This window comes from Zingiber officinale, chromosome 1B, assembly GCF_018446385.1.
Source record: "Zingiber officinale cultivar Zhangliang chromosome 1B, Zo_v1.1, whole genome shotgun sequence".
NCBI lineage: Eukaryota > Viridiplantae > Streptophyta > Magnoliopsida > Zingiberales > Zingiberaceae > Zingiber > Zingiber officinale.
In genome coordinates, this window is record NC_055986.1 from 66,714,578 (window position 1) to 66,728,083 (window position 13,506).

At 39.9% G+C, this 13,506-nt stretch overlaps 1 pseudogene; it reads right to left on the reverse strand.

The window, feature by feature from the left end:
• Nucleotides 1–3,817: 3,817 nt before the first annotated feature.
• Nucleotides 3,818–13,506, reverse strand: part of LOC121970277 — a 99,597-nt pseudogene continuing 89,908 nt past the window's right edge.

Below are 13,506 nucleotides of genomic sequence, written 5' to 3' on the forward strand. Positions count from 1 at the left end.
AGAAAAATTAAGCATGTGATCAAAGAAAACTTGTTCTAGGTCCTCTCTTCCATCCTTGGCCGAAACATGCAATAAGGCTCTAAATTTCTCTTTTTCTTTTTCTATAACATGAAGCATCTCTTATCACTTGTTAACCCTAAGTGACTACCTATTCTTTATCTTGACCACATTCTTGCAAGAAAAATTTTAGAGTTTCAAAAAACATTTTAAACCGAAGCTACTTGTACTGCAGTGAGGGGATACTCACATCCTTGCGCTTGTTTTCCTTAGAGATTTAACCTTTGTTGTGGATCCTTCCTAGAGAGGGGAAGCTTCCTTGCTCCTTGGTCTCGGCAAGAAGAGGAAATGGTGAAGAAGAGGTCACGGTGGAGGAGGAGGGAGTAGGAAGGTGAATGAGGAAAAATGCCAACTCATTTTAATTTCCTCCTTTTATTCATCATGAGAGGAGGAAGGAAAAATATATTTTTCTTCCTCCTTTCTTTTACTCTCTTCATAATTAAGAGAAAAGTCTAGATACATCCCTTCTTGGTGAGTAAGAAAAGAATATTCTAGAGCATCTCTTCATTAGAGAGGAAGAAGACAACTCTCACTTCTCCTTCTAAGAGAAGAGTCTTTTCTTCTTATATTTAATTATGGTTTCCCTATCTTTTCTAACAATAATTTCTCTTGGTCTAGTGGTTATCTTATTCAGGCATCTAATGAGAGATCTAGAGTTCAAGTCCTAGACCTTATATATTTTTATTTCTATTTTATTTGTTTAAGTGTTCGGCTAGGAGCAAAATTTAACTAAAGCATATATATTTTTTTTTCTTTATTCATGATAAAATATTCTAGAATTTTGCTAAGGACCCTATGGGTGTTACACACTATTTGATGATCTCCTCTCGGCGGAGTAGCCTATTACAGTGTTGAGAACACAAAAGAATAGTAAAGCACAGAGAAAATGGATTACAAGTTGATTAATGAATCTATGCAAATCAGTGCTATATTTATAGCACTGTTCGGGGCGACCTGAAGGGTCCGGGCGCCCTGGGGGGGGGGGGGATAAAATTGTATCCCCCAATGTTCAGATCGAGTCAAAACTCGATCTGGTCAAAATCTTCGGTCCGGGCGCCCAGAGCCCTAAAGTTAACAGAAGTTGACTTTCTTCGTCCTGAACCGCTGCTCCGGTTCAGCTCGTCTCGTTTCGGATCTTTCGCTCCGGCTCCGCTAGCTTGGGTGATCTCGGTCATCCGGAATAGGACTCACCCGAACCCAAGTTCCGGCGTTCTCCTCGAGCAGCCTTCCTTCCCGGTTTCTCGTCCCTCGAACGTCACGTACGTTCTTCTCGTCCATCGGTGCATTCGGCTAGGAGCAAAATTTAACTAAAGCATATATATTTTTTTTCTTTATTTATGATAAAATATTCTAGAATTTTGCTAAGGACCCTATGGGTGTTACACACTATTTGATGATCTCCTCTCGGCGGAGTAGCCTATTACAGTGTTGAGAACACAAAAGAATAGTAAAGCACAGAGAAAATGGATTACAAGTTGATTAATGAATCTATGCAAATCAGTGCTATATTTATAGCACTGTTCGGGGCGACCTGAGGGGGATAAAATTGTATCCCCCAATGTTCAGATCGAGTCAAAACTCGATCTGGTCAAAATCTTCGGTCCGGGCACCCGGAGCCCTAAAGTCAACAGAAGTTGACTTTCTTCGTCCTGAACCGCTGCTCCGGTTCAGCTCGTCTCATTTCGGATCTTTCGCTCCGGCTCCACTAGCTTGGGTGATCTCGGTCATCCGGAATAGGACTCACCCGAACCCAAGTTCCGGCGTTCTCCTCGAGCAGCCTTCCTTCCCGGTTTCTCGTCCCTCGAACGTCACGTACGTTCTTCTCGTCCATCGGTGCACTCTTCCGCGGTCACCTCGTCCCTCGGACGCACCGAGCTCATCAGCTCTCTCCCCGTACCGTCCTTCTCGCTAGCCGCGTCTTCCGCTTGACTTCCTATGTTCCTAAGCTCCTACTCACTTAGACACAAGGGTTAGACAAAACAGGACCTAGCTTAACATGTTTGATCACATCAAAACGCCCTGAGTTTCTAACAATCTCCCCCTTTTTGATGTGAGCAACCCAAATTAAGGTAGAGTAAACAAATGCAATGAAAATAATTGATTTTGCAAATAAGTCCGAAAAGATTTTTAGTTTCATTTCATACCACCTCCCTCTAGACTTATCATACTTCTTCCCCTTTGATCACATAAAATAATAGGATTCTTTTTAATAAGTCTAAGGTAAATTCTAATTTAAAAAAATAAAATTTGAGAATTTTTCAAAATTTCAAGTTTTGTAAAAAATTCTAAGTAATCAAATTCCAAAAAAAAATCATAAGTAAAATTTTCTAAAGGCAAATTGCAATAATTTTTAAGTTTTAAACCTAATTTTCAATTTAAGTTTCAAACATAATTCAAAATTTTCTTTAAAAGGAAAATTTTTTTAAAGCAATTAATTTTTTTTTAATTTGCAACAAAAACATTTTCTAAGTTAAATAAAATTTTCTAAACAAATATTTAAAAATTTTTAAGCATTATTTAATTCTAACTTTAATGTTTTTTCTAGAAAGTTAATTAAACATTTGATTTCAATATTTTGACTTATAGGTAGTTACGAGATGCTAGACATTCTTGGTTATTGGAGTAACAACCACTTTCTTAGACAAAATCTCATATTGAAACTATCTGTTTAAATTTCTCGTTGAAAATGCTACGTTTAATTTTAAATTCAAGTTAAAGATGTTTTCGGAACCCAATAGAGGTTCCTTCCTACAGGATTAATAAAGAATTTTCTAGTAGTGTCAAATTAAATAGCCATTACCAACCATGATCCCAAAAGGTAAACTAATAGAACTATAGATTTTGATCCAAGAGGTAAATAAGTAGGCCTTAAGAATTTTGAAACATCAATATTATTACTGCACTCAATTTGATATATTTTAATTATGCTAATTGCAAATTGAATATAAAATGTACTAATAGAGAATGCTAATTTATTATATCTTCCCTAGTTAGTTAGAATAAGCAAAAATAATATTGTTTTACATTATCATCTACTGAGGTAAAATATATAATCATGGATGAAAAATATATAATCATGGATGAATGTGACAATTATTTCAGATGATATTGATTATAGATTTAACTACAAAAATGTCCTAATTTTATGTAACAATGTGAACAGCGTTAATGTGATTAAAAAATAAATTGATACATCACACTGTAAGAATTTTTTTTAAAAAAAAAATGAAGCATCTCTACATCAAGAACTGTGATTAATGTGATAAAAGATGACAACTATGTAAAACTAATCCTTTTCCTAAAACTGAATTTAATACACTTCAAAAAGTTATAGATTAGAATAATCATTCTACACTTGCATGATTACTTAGGTAGACCTATACCTATATACTTGATATATTAGATCATTCATATTTATTAAATGAATATGTTCATCCTAGCTATGAAATGGATTTAGCAGCCAACCTTACATAGAAACCAGAACCAGTGAGATAGGAGCATAAATTTTGTTACACAGCTTGGCAAGCAATGGGAAGATGACTATCATGAGTTATAAAAAGTTCTACAAGGCCATTCCTTTGCGCAGGAGCCAGCAAAAAATATACAAGCAAAATGATATTGATTTCTTTCATTTCAGAGAATGATGCAAAAGCAGCAACTGTTGTTCGCATGGGAAGAAAACTGCTGCCGTCGAGAAGACTGAATGCATCTCTCAAACCTTGGTATCTGGGATTTGAATATTTTAATCTTATGTGTTGACATAGATTTAAATGGTGGAAGCAGCAGGATGCAAGCAAGGATGACATGAAAGAATCAGTGGACAATCAATCGACCATGGAGTTGTCGTTGTGAGAGGGCCTGGAGTAGTCTGAGCCTCTGGAGTCTTCAGTTCTTGATTTAGAACCTCTGTGTCTCAAGGCATTTCTACAGAACCTGCCACATATCATCAAGAACTTGCAAACTTAGCAGATGAACTATGTGGAAACTTGTGAGATTTGTAATTTTAAAAGAACAAAAATGGAAACAGATTAAAAGAGCAGTGGTACATGTCCAAGGCTTCCCTCATCTTCAAAATTTCATGCGACCATAATACTGGATCTGTGTTCTTAGGTAAGGAATCCTGTTGTTGAGACATCTCCTGCAGCTACTGCTCAGCTTTAATACATTCGTTCATGACCTGAACAAAAGATTGTTGTTAATATCTGGGTGCAGTGCGAACGTGGAGCTATATAAGGCCTAAAACATGAAAAGTTTGAAACTTACAGCATCTCGTTCAGAGGTTGATGACGAAGATACAGCCATTCTATAGTCAACAATGCACTTCAAAAGTTCTCTTGTAGCTTGAGCTCTAGCTTCATTATCCTTGTATCTGTTTTCAATGGGGTCTACCAGCTATCGGGTACCAGGAAACAATATAGCAAATGCAAGAGTGAAACTCTTGAAATAGGAGATTCTCATATTAAATGTTCATACAAAGACATATCAGTTCAACATCACAATGTGGAGAAAATATGATTACAAGCACCACATGATAAAAAAAATTCAGTATACAGTAGGCACCAGCACATCCTAGAGATCGGGATTTACCTAGTTATATTTGATATCTGCACAAATGGCCACATGCAATTAGGGGTGTAAATGAGCCAAGCCGCTCGTGAGCTATTCGAAGCTCGATTCAATAAAAGCTCGTTTGAGCTCGTTTAATGAGGCTCGTTAAGATAAACAAACCAAGCTCAAGCTTCACAATATTCGACTCGTTAGCTCGTGAACATGTTCGTTAAGTTTATAAATCAACTTTTAAATAAAAAAATAATAGTTTTGATATTGAATTTATAGATTTTACACTCTACTTATGAAAAACATAGACAAATATATTAAATTTATTTATTAAAATAAAATTATAAATTTTAACAAAATATTATAATTTTTTAAAAATATATAATTTAGTTTTTAATGAATATTTAAATTTATAATTTATAATTTATATTTATTAAGCTCGTTTAGGCTCGATAAAAGCTCGAATAAGCTCGTGAGCCATGAATATATTCGTTAAATAAAGTTTGAGCTCGGCTCAATTATAAACGAGTCAAACTCAAACATCCAAGAGTTCGGCTCGGCTCGATTACACCTCTACATGCAATAATGGAAAATGACTACCAAGGTGCACCTTCCTTTTCGAAAGCCCAAACTTAAGAACTGCAAAGTTAAGCGTGCTTGGCTTGGAGAAATCTGAGGATGGGTGACTTCCTGGGAAGTTTTCCATGGTGCATGCGAATGAGGACAAAGCACGTTGAAAGGACCTCCGGTGGTCTGTGGAGCTAGTCGTCAACCTAATGGGCAATTCTGGTGGCGTTCCCAGTTCGGTCCGGGTGGGGCCCGCCCGAGTCGGGGCGTTACAGATGATATCAGAGCAACCTTGCGACCGTGAGTGCGCCTGTGGCAGGAGCACCCAGGGCACCACCTAGCGAAGGAGATTCTAGGATTTGTCTGTGGTGCGACTCGTGGTTACACAACGAGGATGTTATGTCTTTAAGTGAGGGTGATTGTAATACCCCGGTTCTGAGATTCTGGTTAAGTATGGGCTTAAAAGGTTAGATGGTACTATCCATATCACCAAGGTGCACTTTCCTTTTCGGAAGCCCAAACTTAAGAACTCCAAAGTTAAGCGTGCTTGGCTTGGAGTAATCTGAAGATAGGTAACCTCCTGGAAAGTTTTTCAGGGTGCGTGCGAGTGAGGACAAAGCACGTTGAAAGAACCTTCGATGGTTTGTGGAGCTAGTCGTCAATGGCCGTTGGGCCTGCCTTTTCAGTAGTGTGTGGGGCTCGCCAGATAATCACTCAATTTGTCTGCACTCACTTGCATCACTCCCGACAGTCCAATCAGTCACTCCATTTACTTGACTATGAGCTTGACTTCTCTTCTTGCTTCTCTTTCTCCCCACCTAGCTGCCAGCACTCCTCTCTGCTCAGCTAGAGTTAAGTGAGAAAAGCAGTCTTCTTTCTAAGTGATACAAGTTGTAATGAGCGGGCCAGAAGATGATGTGACAATCAAAGTCAAGACAACGTGATAGTCAAAGTCAAGACAACGTGGCGGTCAAAGTCAAGTGATGTGAGAAGGCCGACCGACCCTTACGCCGGTGGGTTTAGTGCTTCACTCTTAAACTGAAAAGACAACGTGCTCGATCGGATTTAAAGAGGGCTGGCCTTATGGGCCGGCTCGAATGTATGACCCACCTTGCAATACATCAGTCGTGGGTCTAATCAAAATAATGGTCAGTCTTCCCAATTCTCACAAATCTCTCCATGCATGCCCGGTCAAATAAATGCTAGTCGAGCTTAAGGCACTTAGCCTCATAAATATCTCTATGCATGCCCAGCCAAAATAAGGGCCGCACGGACTTAAGGCACACAGCTTCATATTGATTCCCTAAATGGATTTTTGGCATGAACAGTTCATCTTGTGGCTCCTTGAATGGACTTTTAGCACGCTCAATGCATCATATTATTTTCCGAACGGGTCGCTAATATTATGCAGAACGTAATTGAATAGCTTAATGCAAGGATAGATATAAAGGTGGCCGACCATATAGGCCGACCGAGATATACCCAACAACATAAGCAGAGAATCCTAACAACCTGTCAGAATAGCAACCACCTATCAAAGAATATTTTACTGGAACCTTCTTCAAGGATTATCGTGTATCTCATCAACAGACCACTATAACAGTATATTCCTTCAGTGACCTCAACGACATAAACTATAAACGATAAAAGAGGTATTCATATAAGTAAATGGAAGATTCCTTGAACAATTATTGCACATTGGCTAGGTTGTACTTTCTCCATTACCCCAATAAACTCTACCAGACACCTCATGATTACGGAGGTTATAAAAGGTAGTATATAAAGGGAGTCCTCTCCGTGAGCAAGGTACGTTTTTTGAACATCTACACATACTCTCACGCACGTTCTTTACTGTTCTTCATTCACCCGTCTGGACTTGTATTGACTTCAACATCGGAGGGCCTTCGCCAGGGACTCCTCCCTAGTTTCTAGACGCTGACATTTTGTTGGCTCATCTCAATGTGTGCAGGACCGAAAGGAAGCTTCTCCGTGGAGCCAAAAGTCTTCTCTCAGTCAACCACCGATCCACCGTGCCCACCGCATCATCTCTGCTATTTTTAGACAGGATCACTACCCATCTTCTCTCTATCTACAAACTCTGGTACGCAAGCGAGTAGTAGGTCTGCGATCCATCTCTCCGACCCAAGAGCTCAAAGATTGACAGTGTATATAGATAATTGTTTTAACATCATGCCACTGGAAAAAGCCACTTGGATATCAAATTGCGAAAGGTGAAATGGTCTACCTTAGCCCTAGGAGATGGGAACGTTGAAATTACAAAGTACAATCAAGAAGGAAGTTCATCTAATCTTGAGATATCAATACTGATGCAGGGTGACTCTACCACCGTGACTGAGAGCCAATTAGGGGCTAGACACATATCCCACCATGCAATCTTGATAGTGGCTCAACATTCTTGAGGGAACAAACCAATCACCCCAGCATGTCATTATTTGCAGCCTCAATGTGACTTCATGATTGGTACAAGCAACTTAGAGCTGGTGTTATAACCTGGACACATGGCAACATCCGTGGACACAAATCTCAATGCCCATAAGTAGCTCCTGGGAGCAGAAAAGAGGCCTTTCCAATAGAGCAAGAGAGAGACAACTTTCCCAGTAGAGCTATAAACCTAACTTGGGAGGTTAGGAGTCTAACTTGGAACCATTAAGACGCATCAACATGACCCATGAAACCAATATTAGCTTGGCCCTAAACCACTTCAAGATAATTTCGGGTATGGTAGTGACCTTCCTTGGCCTAGTCCTCGGTTGATGTCTCATTGACCAGACTTTAACAGATTGGTGCACCAGATAGGCGCTAAGCAGGGCATGGAATCTCAAAGGACAACAAGCATATGAGATTGAGGTCACCTGGGTTTCTGACCTGAAGGACCCAGTGGACAACACTGAGATTTAATGGGGGATTGAATTCAGCCTCTCTGATCTTGTAGAGAAAGTTATTTGACCATTGGAGTTGCTCACAAGTGGTTTGCGTGAATGCCTGCCTGTGGGACAGATCATTAGCTTCAAGGTGTTGATTCATAGTTTTGAGGCATACTTCACCATCATCTACCAAATAGCCCAGAGTGCTAGTGTTAATAACTTAATGTCTCTAAAGGAGACATTGATGAAATTTTGACAAGGTCTGTAAGAAGATTCATTATGCGACCTGACAAATAGACAATTCAAATTTTGAGTTGTTGATAACAGCCTTCAAGTTTACCTTACAACCATCTCAGCTCTTGCACTCACTTTATGAGAGGCCTCTGGGAGACAACACTGGAATGTTCGAAAGCAAAGCTTCAGCTCAAGAGCAAGCCGATACAACATGGTGGATGACGTCCTAAAGCTACGACAATAGAAGTGAGGTATCTCAAACAGAGAGAAGAGCCAAAGAAATAGGAGGTAGTTTGGAAGTGTGCAAAAAGGGATTGATTTGATTATTAGGGGCATGACAACAAGTGGGTTGAGAAGCAAGAAAGCCAAGGCTTATGCATAGAAAACACCAACCTGTTTTTCCTTGCATGTGACTGACACCCGAATAAAGAAACTCACTTTCTTGGAAGAGAACACAGTGTCAAACAACATATCACCATGATGCCTGTGTTGGTACTCCAGATAGTTTTGATGTGATCAAACAAATTAAGTTAGTTTCTATTATGTTTAATCCTATGTCTAAGTGTGCAGGAACTTAGGAGCACAGGAAGTCGAGCAAAAAACACAGCTAGCGAGAATGACGGCACGGGAGAGAGCCGACGGGCTTGGTGCGTCTGAGAAATAAGGTGCTGCGGAAGAGTACACGGGCGGACGAGAAGGAGGCGCATGACATTTCCGAGAGACGAGAAGCCGAAGCGGAAGCTTGCTGAGAAGGCCGGAAGTTGGGTTCCGGTGAGCTCTATTCCGGATGGCCGAAATCACCCAAGCGAGCGGAGCCGAAGCGGAAGATCCTGACCAATGCGAGCGGAACCGAAGCCGGAGGTCGGGATCGAAAAAATCAGCAAGGGGCTGATTTTTCTGGCCGGGGCGCCAGGACCTGGTCGGGGCGCACGGACTCCGGGCGCCCGGAACCCAAATTTCATCCATATCAACGTGGCATTTGAACGTTGCGCTGGGGATAGATTTCTATCCCATTCCAGGCGTCTGGAACGCTTCCAGGCTCCCCGAACAGGGCTATATAAGTAGCTCTGCTCCCAGAAGCTAAGAACAACGAGAAATTGTGAAACAACTCTTATACGCTTTTTCTATTTAACTTTCTGATTCTGTGTGTTCATTGTTGTAAGAGGCTTCTCCGTCCAGAGGAAATTTTAGTGCGCTTTTTCATCTGTCTTGGATTAACAACCTCCCCAGTTGTAACCAAGTAAATCTGCTAAGCCTCGTCGTTTTAATTTATTATTATTTCTATGTTTATGCAAGTGTTTTAATTAAGTTATAAGTCTGAGAAAGATTCTTTTTGTTTTATTTTTGTGCAGGGGCTATTCATCCCCCCTCTAGTCAACCGCCAAGGATCCTAACAAGTGGTATAAGAGCCAGTACATTTCAGGAGGACTAACCGCCAAACAAAGCACACGAGATGGCCGGACCAAGCATCTATCTACCAAAGTTCGAGGGGGAGTTCACAAGCTAGAAAAAGAGAATGGAGGTATTTTTTAAAATAAACTTCAATTTATTATTAATAATGGAATTTAGTTTTGAAACACCCGAGGGCAAGGAAAAGTATCAATGGATGAAGAAAGAACAAGTCGACTTCATGGCAAATGGCAAAATAGAATTTCATCTGCTGAGCGTCCTACCGCCACAAGAAGTCAATCGGATCGGAGCTTACGAGTCCGCCAAGGAACTCTAGGAAAAATTCCTGGAACTTCACGAAGGAACCTCGGAGACGAAACTTGCGAGACGGGACTTACTTCGCAACCAGATCAACAACGTCCGATTAGAAGAAGACGAAACTATAGCACATCTTCACTCGAGGATCAAGGAGCTCATCACCAGACTTTCGAATCTCGGAGAAAAAGTAAGCAACCGAGATTCGCTAAGGTACGCTGCATTCCCTACAAATACAAAATGGGCATCGTTAGTAGATGCCTACTATATCTCTAAGGACTTGGAATCTGTTACCTTAGAAGAGTTATTTTCAACTTTTGAAATCCATAAAACAAGATGTGCATATTCGAAGGAGCCGAAGCACAACGTTGCCTTTAAGGTAAGGGTAGATGAACAAAATTCAGAATCCTCTCTCGATGACAACGAAACAGCGTTGATGGTAAAACAATTTAAAAAATTATTTAAAACTAGAAAATCTAACCATCTGCAGGGTAGAAAGAAACGAACAATCAGATGTTACCACTATACCGAAGAAGGGCATGTTAAAGACAACTGCCCTAAGTTAAAGATCAAGGACAAGGACAAAGGAAAGCACCAAAAGTCTGTCCAATCTAACAAGTATAAGACGTTAAAGGCAACATAGGACGAATCATCGTCCGAATCAGAGATTGAGACTTTCTCCGGACTTATGTTAATGGCAAGCCATCAAGAAAATGAACACAAAGCAAGCTCGTCCGAAATGAGCATCGAGAGCATCGATGGAGGGGAAGCTACATCGGAAGAAAGCAGCAGTTCAGGTGGAGCTACGGATAATGGGATCGACAAGGTAAGCCAGGTACGATCTCTGCCTCACGATAAATTATTCAAGTTTGTTAAATTATTGTCAAAGGATTGTTGTCAGATAGAAAAAGAAAACCAAGGGTTAAAATTAATTCTAGCCAAATCTTGTCCATTAGAAGAATTTGACAAAAATAAAATTGAAAAATGATATTTTGCAAAAAGAAATAAAGAACTTGAAAAATCATACATGCTCATATAATACAAGTATTAGAAAATTTAATGGTCTAAATTGATACATTAATTACCACAAGTAACAAATTAGGAATATTTCTCAGAAATATATTCTTAAAAGATTTTTAATCAACCCAGTTGGAAGGAACCTACATTGGGTTCCAAAATCATTCTTGGATTAAAACTTTAAAGTTAGGGCTTTCAGAGAGTAGATTAAATGTTTGATTTCCTTAAAAGGATTTGTTTAGAAGGTGGTTATTGCTCTAATAACCAAGAAGGCTTACTACCTTGTCACAACCTGAAAATCAATTAATGAAATAAAATATTTAATTACTAACTGATAAAACATTTAATTGTAATTAATGTTTTAAATAGTTACTCAAATATTTTTTTTACTTAGAAATTTTTTTTATAAAACTTAATGTTTCTTATTTACAGAAAAGGGAAGATTAAATCTAGAGGTAGGTAGTTTAAACTTTTTTAAAAATTTTGCACTTTATTGCAAAATTTATTTCTTTTACTTTATGTTGGTTTACCCTAACTTAACTTGGGTTGCTCACATCAAAAAGGGGGAGATTGTTGATACCCCAAGGTAGTTTTGATGTGATCAAACAAATTAAGTCCTGTTGTGTTTAACCCTATGTCTAAGTGTGCAGGAACTTAGGAGTACAGGAAGTCGAGCAAAAGATGCAGCTAGCGAGAAGGGCGACACGGGAGAGAGCCGACGGGCTCGGTGCGTCTGAGGGACAAGATGCTGCGGAAGAGTACACGGGCGGACGAGAAGGAGGCGCGTCACGTTTATGAGGGACGAGAAGCCGGAGCGGAATCTTGCTCGAGAAGGTCGATAGTTGGGTTCGGGTGAGCCCTATTCCGGATGGCCGAAATCACCCAAGCGAGCGGAGCCGGAACCGGAGCGGAAGATCCTGACCAATGCGAGCGGAACCGAAGCAGGAGGTCGGGACCGAAAAAATCAACAAGGGGCTGATTTTTCTGGGCCTGGTCGGGGCGCCCGGACTCCGGGCGCCCGGAACCCAAATTTCATCCATATCAACGTGGCATTTGAACGTTGCGTTGGCCATCGATTTCTATCCCATTCCAGGCGCCTTGAACGGTTCCAAGCGCCCCAAGCAAGGCTATATAAGCAGCCCTGCTCCCAGAAGCTAAGAATAACGAGAAATTGTGTTTCTGTTTAGCTTTTTGATTTTGTGTGTTCATTGCTATATGAGGTTTCTCCGTCCAGAGGAGACTTTTAGTGCATTTTTTCATCTATCTTGGATTAATAACCTCCCCGATTGTAACCAAGTAAATTTGCTGAGCCTCGTCGTTTTAGTTTATTATTATTTCTATGTTTATGCAAATGTTTTAATTAAGTTATAAGTCCGAGAAAGGTTCTTTTGTTTTGTTTTTGTGCAGAGACTATTCACCCCCTTCTAGCCGGCCACCAAGGGTCCTAACAACCTGATCAGACAACTAATTGCTTAGGGAAGAGATTGCTCATTGACACAAGCATCTTGGACAATATGCTTTAATATAACACCTTCATGAAGATAGGACACACTAAAATAGACCTCCATGGGTAGAGCAAGATCATCACTAGTTTTGCAAAGAATGTCATACAAGCCTAGCAACAATTACCTTGTCAGATGGGGACAATTACCTTGTCATAAAATTCTTAGTAGTCTATTTTCCTTCAACTTATAAAGTGATCATGACCAGATCATCCTTTAACGAACTCAAGACAGTCGTATCTATCTACTGTTAAGTGATCACTGCAGTGAGCAGTACTTTAGCGCAACCAAATTATCTTTTTGAATTTTTAATGTGCTTTCCTGCAATGTTATGGACTGAAGAGGGAAGGTTAGGTGGGTGGGTGGGTGGGGTGGGGGAATGAGGGGGAATGACCTTTTCTTAATCTCAGACAGATATTAGTTCACAACAAGAACAAAGTATAAGCAAGATAACAGTAAACAAACAAAACAAAACAATACAGCTGTTAAAGAATTAAAAAAATATAGCAATGCAAACTCCCAGACAACTGCACAGCTAATGCCTTTTCATCAGGTCACTCCTTGAATGGTGCTAATTTTCTCCTTCTTGGAATCTTTCAGGTGGAGAAATTTCTTGCAAAGCTTGGTTTACAAGAAGCTAAATATAAAGAAAGTACAATGAGAGAAAAGAACTTGATTTTGGAAGCATAACAATGTTGTCAATTGATTTATAGCTTCTTAGCCTACCCTACATATTCTAGATAGGCTAGCCCCAGGAAGAGATCCAGCTCTGATCTAGCGTGTCAAAGACGTGGAAATGCAGCGGAAAAATTACTAGATCCTCTTATCCAACAAATCCATACGAAGGGAAGAAATAATTTCTTAAAACTATACTAAGTTATATGATAGGTTTATACCTTTGTTGTGTGCCCTTCGCAATCCCGACAGCAACCTTTTCTTTGGATCCAGATCTCAGCGCGTTCAAGCGTCCGCGCCTCTATGGT